This window comes from Gossypium hirsutum, chromosome D13 (genome assembly GCF_007990345.1).
Source record: "Gossypium hirsutum isolate 1008001.06 chromosome D13, Gossypium_hirsutum_v2.1, whole genome shotgun sequence".
In the NCBI taxonomy this organism is placed as follows: Eukaryota; Viridiplantae; Streptophyta; class Magnoliopsida; order Malvales; family Malvaceae; genus Gossypium; species Gossypium hirsutum.
The window spans coordinates 19,086,213-19,103,845 of NC_053449.1; the positions used below are offsets into that span (position 1 = coordinate 19,086,213).

Here is a 17,633-nt window from a genome sequence, read left to right on the forward strand (position 1 = left end):
ATAGAAAAAGGCCAGGTAACTTAAGACCTTGCTCTCGAAAGAAGGAGGTCACTTTAGGCCTCTTCTGAGCAGTAGATTAAGTACCGCATCATCTTTGCCATAGCATTATTGGTTATTTATTTGTTCGCTCGATTATTCTCTTAATTGCCATTGCATTTTTACTCCTGTTTTTCCTTAGCATTTTCCAATATTAGTCAGTATACATTTCGCTCTCATTCTTATTATTTTAATTTATCACTATGTACTTAACTCAATTTTCCCATAACATTAATTATTATCATAACTAGACCATGAGGAAGCAGAGCAGAACACGAGGGAGAAGAAGAAGGCAGTCAACTTGGTCCTTGCAAGATATTGCGCCACTAGAGTTGAGGCTAGATCGGCAAAAGCTTCCTGAAGTTCTTCCTTTATTTTCCTAAATTACTTCTTTGTAAAATTAATGATTGAAGATGTTAAATGATATTTTGAATTCTGATTTAATTAACAAACCCATGAGTTAAATCTCATCGGGTTGGGATTACTAGATGATACTTTAATTTTCCATTAATGTTGAACCTTGGATTTGATCTATTTTACTATTTCGTTCAATTTGTTCTTTCGAATTGCATGCATGCAATCTCTAAACATAGATGAATGCACAATATGCTTATAAAAGTAATCTAATTCTGAAAAGGTTAGGTTAGTAGGACCACAATTAATTGATACGAGTTGCCGTTCGACGAAATGCCCATAGAAATCTCTAAACATAGAGCAGTGTTCGTACAGAGTGAAGAGTAATCATTACTGGGAATCACATTTGAGGTCTATAGACATATATTTCCTTAGGTGAGGTAGCCTTAGGTCTTGCTCTCGAAAGAAACAGACCCTTTTAAATCCATTCTGAGCAGTAAATTGAATAAGAATTTGCTGAGGCATTATTGGTTTATAAGGGTGGATTCCTAGTAATCCCAAATTTTCCATTCAACAGTGCAAACCCTCTCACTTTTGTCTTGGTATCATTGTCATAGAATATTTTTAAATATTTTTTGTTTACATATTGCGCATATCATCATTACTTTGATTACCATTGCATTTCTGTCATTATTTTACCTTAGCGTAATTTGCATACTTCATAACAGCAACTTAACCAATTTAATCCTATCTGATCCCTGTGTAGACGATCTTACTTATCATTATACTACTTTACTCGATGTGTATACTTGCATACTTGCACATTATATTTACATGCAACAAGTTTTTGGCTTCATTGTCGAGAATCGACAATTTGGTGAAATTTGGTTTTGTTACTGCTTATCTAATACCATTAGCTTGAGCTAACTTAGTTGTCTTTAATTTTTGTAGATTTTCCATCAGTATAAGAGAAAAGGAATTCTTCCTAATGAAAAATATCTTTTTGACCAAGAGATCGAGAGAACTTTGAGAAGAAAGAGACTAGAATTGCAAGATATGGCTAGGAATGGGAATGATCCTAGTATGGAAGATCCATTACATCTGAATGTTCATGACATTAATCTTCTTATTCATTATGTGATAGGTGATCGAGATAGGCCAATTCATCGACATGTTGTTCCAATCCTGGATCACTTGAATCCAAGGATAGTCAGACCACACATACAAGCCCAGCATTTCAAGTTGAAACCAATAATGTTTTAAATGTTACAAACAGTAGGACAATTCAGTGGATTGTCTCTTGAAGATCCAAGACAGCATTTAAGACTTTTCCTAGAAGTCTATGATTCGTTTAGACAACATGGTGTTCCTGACGGCGCCTTGAGGCTTAAATTATTTTCGTACTCCTTGAGAGACCGTGCCAGAGCAGGGTTTAATGCTTTGCCGTCGAGGACAGTAGCATCTTGGAATGATCTTTGCCAAAGTTTTATACTACGATATAATCTTCCAAACATGAATGCCAAATTGAGAAATGATATCACATCTTTTCAGCAATCATAAGATGAAACATTATACGAAGCTTAGGAAAGATTTAAGGAATTAATTTGGAAATGTCTGATGCATGGATTCAAACAGTGGGCTCAGTTGGAAATATTTTATAATGGATTGAATGTTCATACAATGATGGTAGTTGATGTTTCTGCTAATTTTACATTGTTGGATAAATCCTATAACGAAGCGTATGAGATTTTGGAGTGAATCACCAATAATGATTATCAGTACCCTACTACTCGAGTTGGGACAGGTAAGGGAGCTATTGGTACCATGGAGCTCGATGCAATCGCTTCATTAATAGCTCAAGTGTCATCTTTAGCTAACATGATCACGACGATGAAGAAACCAACTGCAGTTCAAGAGATGAAATTAACCGAGCTATCGTGTGTATATTATGGTAAAGACCATGTTTTTTACGAATGTCTACCAAATCCAGCATCGGTATATTACATGGGTAATTTCAATTGGAGTAATAACCCCTAATCCAACACCTATAATCCAGGGTGGAAGCAATATCCAAATTTCAGTTGGAATAATCAAGGATTGGGGAATTCCAACAATGCTGTGAGATAGAATGCCACCAGTGCAAATCTGGTTATAATCAACCTATGTCACGGCAAAATGTTCAACAAGGTTTAACATCATGTTCTTCATCTACTGAAGCTCTGCTAAAAGAATATATGGCCAAGAATGACACCGTAATCTAGAGTCAAACTACATCCCTTCGAGCTTCTGAGAACTAAGTAGGACAAATCACAAATGTTTTAAATTCGACACCACAAGGAGCATTGCCAAGTGATATTGAAATTTCAAGATAAAAAGGGAAAAAGCATTGCAAGCAATCACTCTTAAAAGTGGAACTCAACTGAATGAAGTGGTTAAAGATGTTACTGCAAACGAGGATATTTGAGATCTCCAGCATAAAAAAATTCAAAACTATATGAAAAGCCTCCTACAATTGAAAGGGTTAAATAAAAGAATGTTGCAGTAGAATTAGACCATGTTGTAAATAAAAATGTTGTAGAAAAACAATATTAGCCACATGAAGAAAGGACACCTCCACATTTTCCTCAACGATTCCAGAATTCCAAGCAAGATTTTCAATTCATGAAATTTTTTGATGTCTTGAAGAAACTCCATATCAACATACCATTAGTAGAAGCTTTGGAGCAAATGCTCAATTCTATGAAATTCATGAAAGATATATTGTCAAGGAAGTGATGATTGTGAGAATTAAAAACTGTTGCTCTGACTAAAGGGTGCACAGTGATGTTAATAAAGAAATTGCCTTCAAAGTTGAAGGACCCGGGGGGTTTGACTATCCCTTGTTCAATTGGAAATCATTATGTTGGTAAGGCATTATGTAATTTAGGAGCAAGCATAAATTTAGTCCCTGTGTTTGTCTTTAGGAAAATGGGAATCGGGAAGGCAAGATCCACAATAGTCATGCTACAGCTAGCTGATCAATCTTACGCACATTCGGAAGGTAAAATTGAAGACGTGTTAGTAAGATTAGATAAGTTTATATTTCTAGCCAATTTCATTATTTTAGAATGTAAAGCTGGCAAAGATGTGTCGATTATTCTTGGAAGACCTTTTCTTGCTATAGGCAGAACTCTTATTGATGTACAAAATGGTGAATTAACCATAAGGGTAAGTAATCAGTAAATCACTTTCAATGTATTAGATGCCTTGAAAATTTTTTGATGAGATTGAGGAATGACGTGCCATTGGGTTAACAGAAATAGCAGTGGAGGAGGAGTTTGCAAAATTTTACCATAGCAAGTCTAATGAGAAAGAAAGTTCAACTGAAATGGGTGAAGCAGAAATTTTTGAAGACCTTGGTGAACTTATGGACACCAAGCAACTTGTGGAGACACCAAGGAGGAAGTTTGAATCATTTCATGTATACAATCGTTCTTTCAAACTTTCTAAACCTTCTATAGAGGAACCTCATATATTGGAGTTAAAGCCTCTGCCATTGCATTTAAAGCACACCTATTTGGGAGACAACAACACTTTGCCAGTAGTTATCTCTACAGAGTTGACACCTGATCATAAGACCATTTTGTTACATGTTCTCTAACAATCCAAGAAGATATTAGGATGGACAATTCTTGACATAAAGGGAATCAACCCTGCTATCTACATTCATAAAATTTTGCTAGAGGATTGTCATAGCACTTCTATTAAATAGCAGGGAAGTTGAACCCCATCATGAAGGAAGTTTTTGAGAAGGAGATTATCAAATGGTTTGATGTAGGGATTATATACCCTATTTCTGATAGCTTTTGGGTGAGTCCTATACAATGTGTACCCAAGAAAGGAGGTGTCACAGTGGTTAGCAATGATAACAACAAGCTCATATCAACTCGTACTATTACGAGATATAGAGTATACATGGTCTATCGCAAGCTTAACAAGGCAACTCAGAAGGACCATTTTCCCTTACCTTTCATCGATCAAATGTTGGATAAATTAGCTGGGAATGCCTTCTACTATTTCCTGGATGGTTATTCAGGGTATAACCAGATCGCCATAGATCCTAATGACCAAGACAATACCATTTTCACCTGTCCATATGGAACTTTTGTGTTTAGACGAATGCCATTCAAGTTGTGTCATACCCCAGCAATGTTTCAGCATTGTATGATAGCAATTTTCTTTGACATTGTGGAAATTTTTCTTGAAGTCTTCATGGACGATTTTTCTGTGTCTGGTAATTCCTTTGAGGGCTGCTTAAAAAATTTAGAGCTAGTTCTTTGTCATTGTGAAGAAAAAAATCTAGTCTTAAATAGAGAAAAATGCCGCTTCATGGTTCGTGAAGGAATTGTTTTGGGACATAAAGTATCACAGTAAGGGATTGCAGTTGAAAAAGAAAAAATCGAGATGATAGATAAATTGCCACCTCCCACCAATGTAAAAGGTATCCAAAGTTTCATAGGCCATGTAGGGTTTTATAGAAGATTTATTAAGGATTTCTCGAAGATATCCAAACCCCTGTGTGCATTGCTAAAGCACAATAGACCCTTCAATCTTGATGAACCTTCTTTGCGAGCTTTCCAAAAATTAAAGAAGTAAGTGGTAATAGAACCTATTGTGATAGCTCCAAACTGGACACTACGATTTAAACTTATGTGTGACACTAGTAACTTTGTTGTAGGTGCATTTTTGGGGCAAAAGAAGGACAAGGTATTTTATGCTATGTACTATGCAAGCAAGACCCTAACCGACATGCAGCTCAATTATACCACCACTGAAAAAGAGTTATTGGTTGTGGCATTCACGTTCGATAAATTTAGATCTTATCTAGTTGGTACCAAGGTCACAGTCTACATAAACCACTCTGCTATCAAGTATTTAGTGACCAAGAAAGATGCCAAGCCAAGGTTGATCCGGTGGATACTGTTACTGCAGGAATTTGATTTAGAAATCAGAGATAAAAAGGGACTGAGAATCAATTGGTTAACCAGTTGTCACGATTAGAAGCTAGACTTGAATATAGAAATGCTCAACTTATTAAGGAAGATTTTCTAGACCAGCAACTGCGGGTTGCCACGACATTACCTTGGTATGCCGATATTGTGAATTTCTTAATGAATGGGTTGATGCTCCCTAATTTCACTAGCCATAGAAGACGGAAATTTCTTCATGATGCTAGGAATTACTACTGGTATGAGCCTTTCCTATTCAAGAATTGTGCTGACCAGATTATTCGAAAATGTGTTCCTGATGATGAGATTCATAGCATCCTGCAATATTGTCACACCGCTCCTTACGAAGGACATTTTAGAGGAATGAGAACTCCTTCTAAGGTTCTCCAATCTAGCTTTTATTGGCCGAGTCTATTCAAATACGCCCATGCATTCTTTCAGTCATGTGATAGTTGTCAAAACATGGGTAATTTATCTAGGCGACATGAAATGCCACTACGAAATATCCTGGATATTGAGTTGTTTGATGTATGGGGACTAGATTTTATAGGTCTATTCCCCCCTTCCTCAATTAACTTATACATACTTGTGGCAATAGATTATGTCTCAAAGTGGGTTGAATTTGTAGCTCTACCTACTAATAATGCCAGGTCAGTGATGAAATTCTTGCACAAAAATATCTTTACAAGATTTGGTACACCTCGCGCAATTATCAGTGATGAAAGCTCTCATTTTGATTGCAAATTAGTTGCTAATGCCTTGCATAGGTATTGGGTGAAACACAAGATTTCCATGGCATATCACCCTAGAAAAATAGACATAACGAAATTTCTAACTGAGAAATTAAGCAGATCTTGGAAAAGTGGTGAACCCAACTTGCAAGGACTGGTCATCCAGACTAGATGAAGCTTTGTGGGCTTATCGCACTGCATTTTTAAACACCATTGGGGATGTCACCTTTTAAGCTTGTTTATGGGAAGCCATGTCACCTACCCATTAAGTTGGAGCATAAAGCATTTTAGGCCATTAAGAAGCTGAATATGGAGTGGATCGCTATTGGCCATAAAAGGTTATTAGATTTGAATGAAATGGAAGAATTCTGAGCCAAATCATATGAGAAGCTAGATTGTACAAGGAGAAGACCGAGCACTGGCATGACAACATGATTATGCCACGGTAATTTGAACCAGGACAACAGGTATTGTTGTTCAACTCTATGCTCAAATTATTTCCTGGAAATTAAAAACTCGTTGGTCAGAACCTTTTGAAGTTGCCTGCGTATACCCTCATGGTGTTGTGGATGTCAGAGATATAAGGACTAGGACTGCATTCAAAGTAAATGGACAATGCTTGAAGCATTACTAGGGCACTCCTGTGACTCGAAATAAACAGTCCATTGATCTCCAAGATGTTTAACTTATGCATCTCGATAGTTATTTTTGCTTTATTTTTCTCGAATTTAAATTTTTATTAGTTCTTTCATTTGCTTAGTTTAATAAATTCTATTCCTTTTGTTTTGTAGGTATATTTGTTTTCTTGCTAAAAGAAGAGGGTCGGGCTTCATAAATTACTCGTTAATCCATTGGAATTTCCTTACTATTTACCCTCTAAAAATATTTTTACTTTCCTTTCGATTTTGAATAAAACCACAATCAGGTCATCATTACCACTAATCCACTCGCCCAGGTCACACCATTACTTTGACGTCATTTTATTTTTCTTTTACCCTAATTGTTTCAATTAACCTAAGTTTTCTTTCTCTCCAAACTTACTTATAGTCCTATAAGTTTCCACCTTTTTCATCTACCATTTACTCTAGCTTCTCCTAATGTCCAAATGTTTTACTCTGCAACCATCTGCTATGCCACAACACATCTTTTTCAACCAAGCAACAAAATATAGATACACGTACAATATCTCCAAGCGTTCTTTTTACTTGGAAAAAGGCTTTCTTTTTCAAGACGAACCCTTTATGGGCTATGAAAAGTCTACTTTTTTGTGGTAGAACAGCATGGATGGCATATTTTCTACTTACATCCAGAAGATGTTTTGACAAAGGTGGTTTGTGAGTTCTACGCTAACCTTACTTCTCCCAACAATGCTTTTATTTATGTGCGGGGAGCTATTTCTGTTTGATAAAGATACCATCCATACGTAGTACGACCTTTCTACTGTTCAAGATAAGCATAACCAGTTTGCTGCTACAATCACTGCTGATGGTCTAACCCAGGTTCTTCAAGACTTGTTTATAGTAAGTACTAAGTGGACAGTGTCAATACAAGACAATTACACCATGGAGAGGCCTCTTTGAAACCCAAATATAGGGTTTGGTACCACTTCCTTAAGACACGCCTAATTTCTTCAACTCATAACTCCACGATTTCTAAAGAGTGGATGTTGCTGCTCTATTCCATCATAAAATGGAGGAAGATAAATGTGGGAAAAATCATATTCAAAGAATTCCACCGGTGCGCCCAAAAGAATGCAGAAAGCCTTAATTTTCCATCTCTCATCATTGCGTTGTGCTAGCGTGTGAATGTCTTTGTCCAGGCCAATAAAGATGTCACCCCAAACAAACGGGTCATTACAGAGAAAATTGTTGCAAACATTTCAATGGAGGATTTTCTGCAGCACCAACATCCTGGTTCTGCCACTACCTCTTCTATCCCAATATGTGCCACAGCACCAGCCACTACTACTAACATCATCTTTGAATAGCAAATCTTCGACTCCTTCAAGAAGTTACTCAAGTAGCTCAGTCTATTTGAGACTCAACAACTGCAGATTGCTATAGACTTGGCACGGGCACAAGAAAAAATGGTCATATTCTGGGCCTATGTGGAAAGGAGAGACGCTGCCAAAAAGAGGTTCCTTTAAAAGAACTTCACCAAGCCTATACCTACATTTCCTAACTTTCCTAAGGAACTGCATTCAGATGAAGAGGAAGGGGAAGGTGAAGTAGAGGTCGGTGTGACAGACCCTATCCCCACACACCCTACTACTGAAAGACAAGAAACAGAGGAACTTGCAAAAGAAAAAAATAAAACAGTTAGTATTAAGACTGATACTGAGGAAGGAATAGAAGCAACTCCAACTCCTACACCACAAATGTATAGCAGTACTACTGTCCCACCTCCACCGACTGGATCTATGTTTATCAGGAGATCAATCAGCTCATTGATGACCTCACCAAATCTAGTGATCAAAAGGAGGAAGTGCCACTCAATGCGTTGAAATGAAAGTTTTGCTACAAGCATGTTGCACGCAAATCCACCCGCACAAATTAAAGTCACAATGAAAAATTAGCTATAAGCATTTAAACTATTAATGCATTCATAATTTTTTTCATATCCTTTCCTTTATATATATGGTTTTGCCTTTATGATTCTTGCCTGTTCATGCATTGTGGACAATGCATCCCTTAGGTTTGGGGGTGTGTTGTGCATGTAAGATGCATTAGATATTTAGTTAAGTATGTTCATTTTAGTATTTTTGTTCATTTTGTCATTCATTCCGCTTTGACACATAATTGCCAAGAATAGTTTAGACTGTGATGAGTATTTATTTGTCTATGATGTTCAATGAGGAGATTAATTCTTCAATAAATCTAAAAAATTGTGATACTGGATTATGTTATTTTAGCTTAGGATAGTTGATTGAAAATTGATATCTAAAAGTACAATACCCTAACTCCTATTGTAATTGGTTTATAGTAAGTTTCTTTTAATAAACTTAGAGATTCTTGAAGCTAAACTCAGTAAAATAGCAATACTCAATGACGAATAAAATTGCAAAATTTAAGTAAAATTAGGAGAAAAATCAAAGAAATTCCATGAAACACCCCAACATTCCAATGCTTGAAATTATCAAATAGGTCAGCAAAATTTTGTTTGCTCCATTTTGTTGTTGATTAGAAAAGCAGGTTTAAGTAAGAGTGTGTAAATAATAATAATAATAATAAAATAGTTTAGGGGAACTTCACTGTAGTAATAGGCTAAGTAACTAATGAGGTACTTGTTTTCTCCATCCAACTTCTAAGTTAAAAGCCTTGGCTTCATGAGCGAATCCAATTCAAATCATGACATGATTGATTAGTCGGCAATTCGGTGTATGCTCCACTGTGATTGTCGAGTCAAAAAAACTATGTGATGAGATGAATCCCCTAGCTAAAAATTTTATAATAAATAGATATATACATATTAAAGTATACAAGATGCCAAGTTTAAAAAGAAAACTAAATTTGGTTAAAAGATGAACTAAGTAATTTAGGAGACATTATAGTCAAAATTGCATAAAAACTTAGATTTTTTATTTTTTAGGGCAATATTTTGTGCACTATCATTACTAAATAAGCTTCTAAAGCTTGAACAAAGGTAATAATTATGTTGCTATGCCAATTGTTGCATTTACGCATATTTTGCTTGAGGGTAAGTAATAACTCATGTTTCTGCTGTGATAACTCTGGAAAAGAGTTATATTTCAGGCCTTTAGACTTGGTTAATTGCTTCTACTTAGGTGAATTTAGTTGCATTTTAGGGTATTATATTAGTTTATTTTTAGAACATTGCATAATAGAGCTTGGATTAGACTTAAATATTATTATATGTTAATTTTACTTGTGGGTGGAAATGATTTGTTTGTTGTTTGAGTGGCAAGTGCAGAATGAGGAAAAGGTAGTAAAAGAGTGAAGTTTTGTCATGGCAAAAGGTTGGTCAGTTTGCCAACACTAATGCCATTGCAATGCCACTAAGACACCAAGTCAGCACTCAACGTGTACTAGCCCCAGCTGTATTTTTACTAGAAAATCTACCTAAAAAAAGGATGTGAAAAAGCATGGGATGAGGGACCTATTAGAAGAAAACAAAAATATAAAAAGGAAAGGAAAGAACTCTGAAAGAGGCCAAATTTTGGAGAGTCTTTTCGAGGGAAAGATCCTGAGAAAGAACAAGGGTAGAAGTAGTGGCTGAGAAGCAGAGCAGAACACAAGGGAAAAGAAAAAGGCAGTCAACTTGGTCCTTGCAATACATTGCACCACTAAAGTTGAGGCTGCATCGGCGAAAGCTTCCTGAAGTTTTTTTTTTATTTTCCTAAATTACTTCTTTGTGAAATTAATTGTTGAATATGTTAAATGATATTTTGAATTCTGATTTGATTAACCAACCTATGAGTTAAATCTCATCGGGTTGGGATTTAAAAGGGTCTGCTTCTTTTGAAAGCAAGACCTAAGTATACCGCACCTAAGGAAATACATGTCTGTAGACCTCAAATATGATCCCCAGTACTGATTACTCTTCACTCTGTACGAATGATGCTCTATGTCTAGAGATTGCTATGGGTATTCCGTCAAACACCCACTCATATAAATCAATTTTAATCCAACTAACCTAACCTTTTCAAAATTAGATTATGTTTATAAACATATTGTGCATTCATCGATGTCTATAAACATATGTCTATAGACATAGAGCAACGTTCGTACAGAGTGAAGAGTAATCAGTACTGGGAATCACATCTGAGGTCTATAGACATATATTTCCTTAGGTAAGGTAGCCTTAGGTCTTGCTCTTGAAAGAAGTAAACCCTTTTAAATCCATTATGAGTAGTAAATTGATTAAGAATTTGCCAATACATTATTGGTTTATAAGGGTAGAGTCCTAGTAATCCCAGCTTTTCCATTCAATAGCGTAGACCCTCTCACTTTTGTCTTGGTATCATTACCATAGCATATTTTTAAATATTCTTTTGTTTACATATTGCGCATATCACCATTACTTTGATTACCATTGCATTTCTGTCATTATTTTACCTTAATGTAATCTATATACTTCATAACAGCAACTTAACCAAGTTAACCCTATCTGATCCCTGTTGAGACAATCTTACTTGTCATTATATTACTTTATTCGACATGTATACTTGCACACTTGCACTTTATATTTACACGCAACATTTAGCCCTTAACTAAGCTAAAATGGAACCATCACAATGTAAAGTCATGCGAATGTTTATCGCTCTCAAAGAAAATAGAGACTTCTAACTCAAAGCATCAGCCACTACATTCGCTTTACTTGGATGATAATCGATAACCAAGTCATAGTCTTTCAACAACTCTAGCCATTGACATTGTCGTAGATTTAGTTCTTTCTATGTCATCAAATACTTCAAGCTTTTGTGATCGGTGAAAATGTTGCATTTCTCACCATATAAATAATATTCCCAGATTTTCAATGCAAACACAACCGCAACCAATTCCAGGTCATGAGTAGGATAATTCTTTTCGTGTAGTTTAAGCTATCATGAAGCATAAGCTATAACCCTTCCGTCCTACATCAATACACAATATAAATCATTAAGCAAATCATTGCTATAAACAACAAATTCTTTTTCAGATTCAAGCTGAGTCAATACTAAAGCTTCTATCAACATGGTTTCCAGCTGCTCCAAACTTTGCTAACACCTTTCAAACCAGACAAAGTTGACATCTTTCTGTAACAACTTCGTTAACGGTAATGCTATCATCGAAAAACCTTTAATGAACCGTCGATAATACCCGGCTAAACCCAAAATGCTACATACCTCAAAAACAATTCCCGAAGACTTCCAAATCATAATTACAAAAATTTTATTCGAGTCAACACGAATACCATCAGTCGATATTACATGTCTCATAAATATAACTTCTCATAGCCAGAACTCACATTTACTGAATTTTGCGTATAATTGTTTTTCTCATAGAGTCTGCAAAACTATTCTCAGATGTTGATGATGTTAAGTTTCATTCTTCGAATATATTAATATGTCATCGATAATGGAATAACAAATCTATCCAAATACGACTGAAATATCTGATTCACCAAATCCATAAATGCAATTGGGGCATTAGTCAAACCAAACGACATTACAAGAAACTCGTAGTGTTTGTAACTAGTCCTGAAGGTAGTTTTTGAAACAATGGTTTCTTTAAATTGAAGCTAATAATAACCCGATCTGATATCAATCTTCGAGAATACAGTAGCTCCTTTCAACTGGTCAAACAAATCATCAATATGAGACAATGGATATTTTTTCTTTATGGTAACCTTATTCAGTTTTCTGTAATCAATACACAATCTCTTCGATCCATCTTTATTTTTCACAAATAGAACCAAAGCACCCCAAGGCAAAATGCTTGGTCGGATAAACCCTCGATCTAATAATTCCTGTAACTATACTATCAACTCTTTCAATTCAGTCGGAGCCATTTGATATGGAGCAATTGAAATTGGAGCAGTTTTAAGTGCCACTTAAATTACAAATTCTATCTCTCTGACTGGTGGTAACCTTAAGAATTCTTCTAGAAATACATCAGTAAATTCATTAACTGTTGGTACCTGATCAATCTTTCATTTCAAAGTTTTGGTATCTAAGACACAAGCAAGGTACGATACACAACCCTTTTTGATCATTTCCTGGTCTGATAACGCTGATATGATATTGGTCACACAATTTATTATTTAAGTCTCAACATTAATAGATTCACCATTCTCACATTTCAACGCAATCCATTTCTATCTATAATTAACCACTGCGTCATATTCATTCAACCAATGTATGCTGAGAGTAACATCATTTGTAACACCCCAAAATAGGGCTTAGAAGTTTTAGGGGTATTTTAGGGATTTTAGCCTTAGAGTGTTTGGAATTTTGCGACATGGTTTATCGAAAAGGTTTTTTACTATGGTTTTTAGAAAATTCAATCAATTTCTGAAATTGAATTTTAAATACCTTTAATTTTGTAAAAAGAACTTATTTGTAACAGAGCCAAAACTTAGAGTTTTTAAGAAGCAATTAAACCAAATTTTAAAATTCAACCTAATTAACCCCCACCTAAAATTTTATTCACGTAAAAGCTTCCCCTTTGTTTTGTATTTGCTGTCCCTTTGCTATCCCAACTCTTCCAAACTAATTTTAAATTCCAACTCTAAATCCTTTTTTATTTCTATCATCCTTTAAGCTATAAACCTCCATTGAAACCAAGAAAAAACACCAAAAACACCATAGTTTTCCCTATTATCAAGCTTTCGGGTCTTTTGGGGTTTTGATCAAACACTCAATTTTTCATCACCTAAGGTAACGGTTTAACTCCTAAATATTTTTAAATTTTATTTAGTTTTTAAAACTAAATTTTTAGCCATTAAATCGCATATTTTTAATAAAAGTCAAAAATTGGGTCCTTAATGGTGAATTTCGAGATTTTGGGTAAAAATGTGGTTTCAAAGTGTTTTTAAATTATTTTTGACATGATTAGAAGGTTTCTAAACTTACTTTGAAGTTTTATTAAAGATTTCTAACTTTTCAATAAATTTTCGTTAAAATTGCCATAAACATGTCAAAAAAGTCGATACTATGAACTGAGCATTTTAGTGTAGTTTAAAGGTTGAAAATTAATCGTAGGTGAATTATAAGATGAACGGAATTGGTTTTAGATGAAAATATTGAGTGTCGATCAAGATATTTGGATTTCAAGTTGGTTATGTTAAAGATTTCAGCTACATCAGAACATAGCTTAAGCTTATATTTTTTATTGATTATGGTGAGTCCTTAGCTGATTTTTAAATGTATTGTTGTGTGAATTATTGTGTTGAAGCTTCAGATTCATTAGGACCTTCTACAAGTAGAGATAAAGACAATGAAAAGCTAGTTTGAGCTTCCAACTTTTCGGCGAAAGCGTATTGGTGAGTGTTTGGAATAATTGATTGTGGACATGATTCAATGTGTTAATAGGGAATTTAGTAGTATCCTAAACCCCTACTCTAAATTCTGAGTGTAAGCTTTCTCATACCTATACTATCTTGTCAATGTGCTTATGTGTTTTTGAATATGTGAGTTGAGATGAGATGTTATAACATGTGATATGTGGTTATGATAACCGTAGTGGAAGTGCAATGCGTACATGTTATGTATAAGTTAAATGTTAGTGACACTATTTTGCTAAAGATGCAAATATGCTGTGATAGTGCACGGATAATCGGTAAGTGATATGTGTTTGATTTTGAATATTTTGGCCTTGTGATCTTGAAATCATTGGATATATTTGGCATGCCATAGGATTGTAAGTATTCACCTATATGTATAGTGCTTTTGGGCACTGAAGCCTTCGGACATGTTGGAGGGACACAAGAATGTGAGCTAAGCTCCATTCAACCGGTGATGTGAGGAGAAATAAGAAGAGTGTTAGCTTTATGCTTCACTTTTGGGACATGTTTGACTCTATAAGACTATGTGGTGTCTTGGAGATCAGTGTATCCGATGAGTGATGATAGAGCTCACTTTCACGTTTCATAGCTCAAGTGCCAAATTATCTTAAATTATGAATATGTTTGTATTGTGATATGTGTTTATATGACATGTGACCATTATGCAACTTATCTATAAAGATGTTTTTCAGTATTGGGATATATGCTTGAGTGTTATGTGATTATTTGAGTATTGAGATATATGCTTGTATGTTAGGTGATTATATGTGTAATGATGAATTGTTTGCATAGTAGTTGTTCTAGGCATTCACTGAGCTTGTTAAACTCGCTCACTCCTTTTAAACCATTGCAAATTAGTAGTGTGCCAGTGTTTGTGGTGTGGTTATGAGAGGTGATCCAAGAAAGTCCATTTCGCTTTTTGTAGGTGTTATCATTATTCATTTTAGTTTTGGGAATAATGCAATGTGGTAGATTTTTAATGATATTTGCCCCGATATTCTTGGATGCTTCTATGGATTATATGTTCCTAAGTTTGTGAGATTCATTTCGTATTGTGTTGATTATTGGTCGAACCTACTTTCGATGTTTGAGACTATTATTATAGTCGTTTTGATGTTTATTTGATGATGATATGATAGCATGAGGAATTGGTACAAGTTAGAATGACTTATACCCTTATGTATGTTATATTTTTCTGGCCTGAAGTAGAGGTATCGATATTCGTGTTGTAAAAATGATACCTGCATGATTTTGAAATGTACAGAAAGTCAGAATCGTAAATTGTTATCGATACCTTATCACGAGTATCGCTACTCAGGGTAATTTTATCGGTACTTTTGCAAAGGTACTGATATTTTTGAGACTTTGATTTTAGACGAGAAACAGGAAAATATATTTTGATTTGGTACCGATTTTACAAACAGTATCGATACTGAACCAGAAAAATATCAATACCCATTGTAACACCCTAAACACGGCCTAAAAGTTTAAGCTGAATCTGGACGAGTTACACCAACGTAGTAAAAACGTACTTCTTTTCATAGTTTTAACTTCGAAAACCAGAAATTCATTTTAGTCAATTTAGATGATTTTGTAGTTCTGTTTTAGACTTGGTAGATACTGACGAGGTTATAAAAAGAAAAAATAAGACAAGTCAAAAATAGATTACAAATCCAAAGGATTAAATTATAGTTAACTTAGTGCAAAATAATCTGAGCTCCTACAAGCCATCTGATCCTAAATCAGATGTGTTCCTGACAGATAAAAGTAAGACAAAGGGTAACTCACCAAGCACAGCGTATAACCAAACTCAAATACAAATAAATAGAACATAATATATAAATCACAGTAATGCAAGCATTTGATAACAATTGTATAACTAGTACGAAACACATCTAGAGTATCATAGAGGTTTCAACAGGGGTAGTACAGTGGAACAAAGCAAAACAGGACAGAGCAGAACATTGCAATTCAAACAAAACAAAATTCAATAAAGCAAAGCAAAACATGATGGAACAAAGCAGAGCAATATTGAACAGAACAGAATAGAACGAAGTAGAGCAGAGCAAAATAGAACAGAGCAGAACAAAGCATGTATGTTTATGCAGATGAAGTATTTTTCAGGAAAACATAATGCAAATTTTCAGAAATTTCCTACCCAACTCCGCTACACGCCAAATAACGTTCCCCAGAACTCGTCCATGCAAATCACACCAACAAATAAACATGGACAGTGCCACCAAAATCGCAAATAAACTGCCAGAATAGATATGTGGTCAAACCACTATAGTACAGTCGAACTGCTGGAATAGAAGTGTGGATAAACCACCAGATAATGCAGATCATTAAACTTCCAGAAACTTCCTCATTTTACTTTAACCCAAGTCCCATGCAATGTTTCATGGCAAGCTTATGCAGAATCAGATTAATGAGCATGCAAGTCATGTTATCTCCCAATAACAGAATCAGTAAATATGGGAGTCCATCTTTTGTAAAACAAACTTAAAAAACCTCAATGGACCATATCAGATTTGCCATGAAGTCATATGCACAATTCTAAATTAGAATCAATGACAAACAGTCTAACATGTTTAGATATCGCGTACTCTTCATCAACAGAGCAACAGAGATATACATACAAATCACAAGTTGTTCATCATAAGTCTAATACGTTCAGATATCGCATATATCATCCATATATCAATTTTAAAGCATCAGATAGTCCTCTTACGATCAAATTCAGATCATAAATACATTGTGGAGATCAGTGCTCATGTTGGGCGACACTCACGGCCTCAAAAAATAAGATTTGGATCATATTCATATGCCACATGGCCTGGACAGATGCCCATGTCCTTGCCCGTGTGGCTCACATGGCCTGGGCACACGCCCATGTCGTCTGCCTGTATGGTTTTAAATAATAAACAATGAGTCACATGGCCTGGACACATGCCCATGTCCTAGCCCGTGTGGCTCACACGGCCTGGACACACGCCCATGTCCTTGCCCGTGTGGCTCACATGGCTTGGGCACACGCCCATGTCCTTTCTCACGTGAGCCACACGACCTGGGCACATGCCCATGTCCTTGGCCATATGGCGTCGACAGTCTCATTTTTTGACGAATAAAAACGCAGAAAATGAGGGGTTTCAACACCCACCTGATAGGACTCGATGCAAGAGCAACAAGGATGAATTCTCATACCTAAATGATAAGAAATTGCCAAAAAAAACGATTAATTCACGGTCAAATCGCTAAAAACTAACATTCTAAAATCGCAGTTATGTCGAAGAACTTTCAACACCAGAACTTTAAATTGAACTTACTAGCCAGCGAATTAACTAGAAGGAGAAGTCAGACCCCGTACAGAATTGGTGTAATGTAACATAATAAAAAGAACGGTCACTTGAAAATAAGGAACCAAAATGCAGAAACTAAAGAACACAAACAAAATTATAGAAATTCTCGCAAAAAAATAAAGAACAAAAATAAATAATAGTGTCGGAGGCTTCTAGAAGGT

At 35.3% G+C, this 17,633-nt stretch overlaps 1 non-coding gene across 1 annotated transcript; it reads right to left on the bottom strand.

Annotated features, from left to right (window-relative positions):
* Positions 1–1,911: 1,911 nt before the first annotated feature.
* On the bottom strand, positions 1,912–2,018 carry LOC121225914 (small nucleolar RNA R71). Its single transcript, XR_005923816.1, has one exon. It is a non-coding gene; the product is annotated as a small nucleolar RNA R71 (small nucleolar RNA).
* Positions 2,019–17,633: the final 15,615 nt, after the last annotated feature.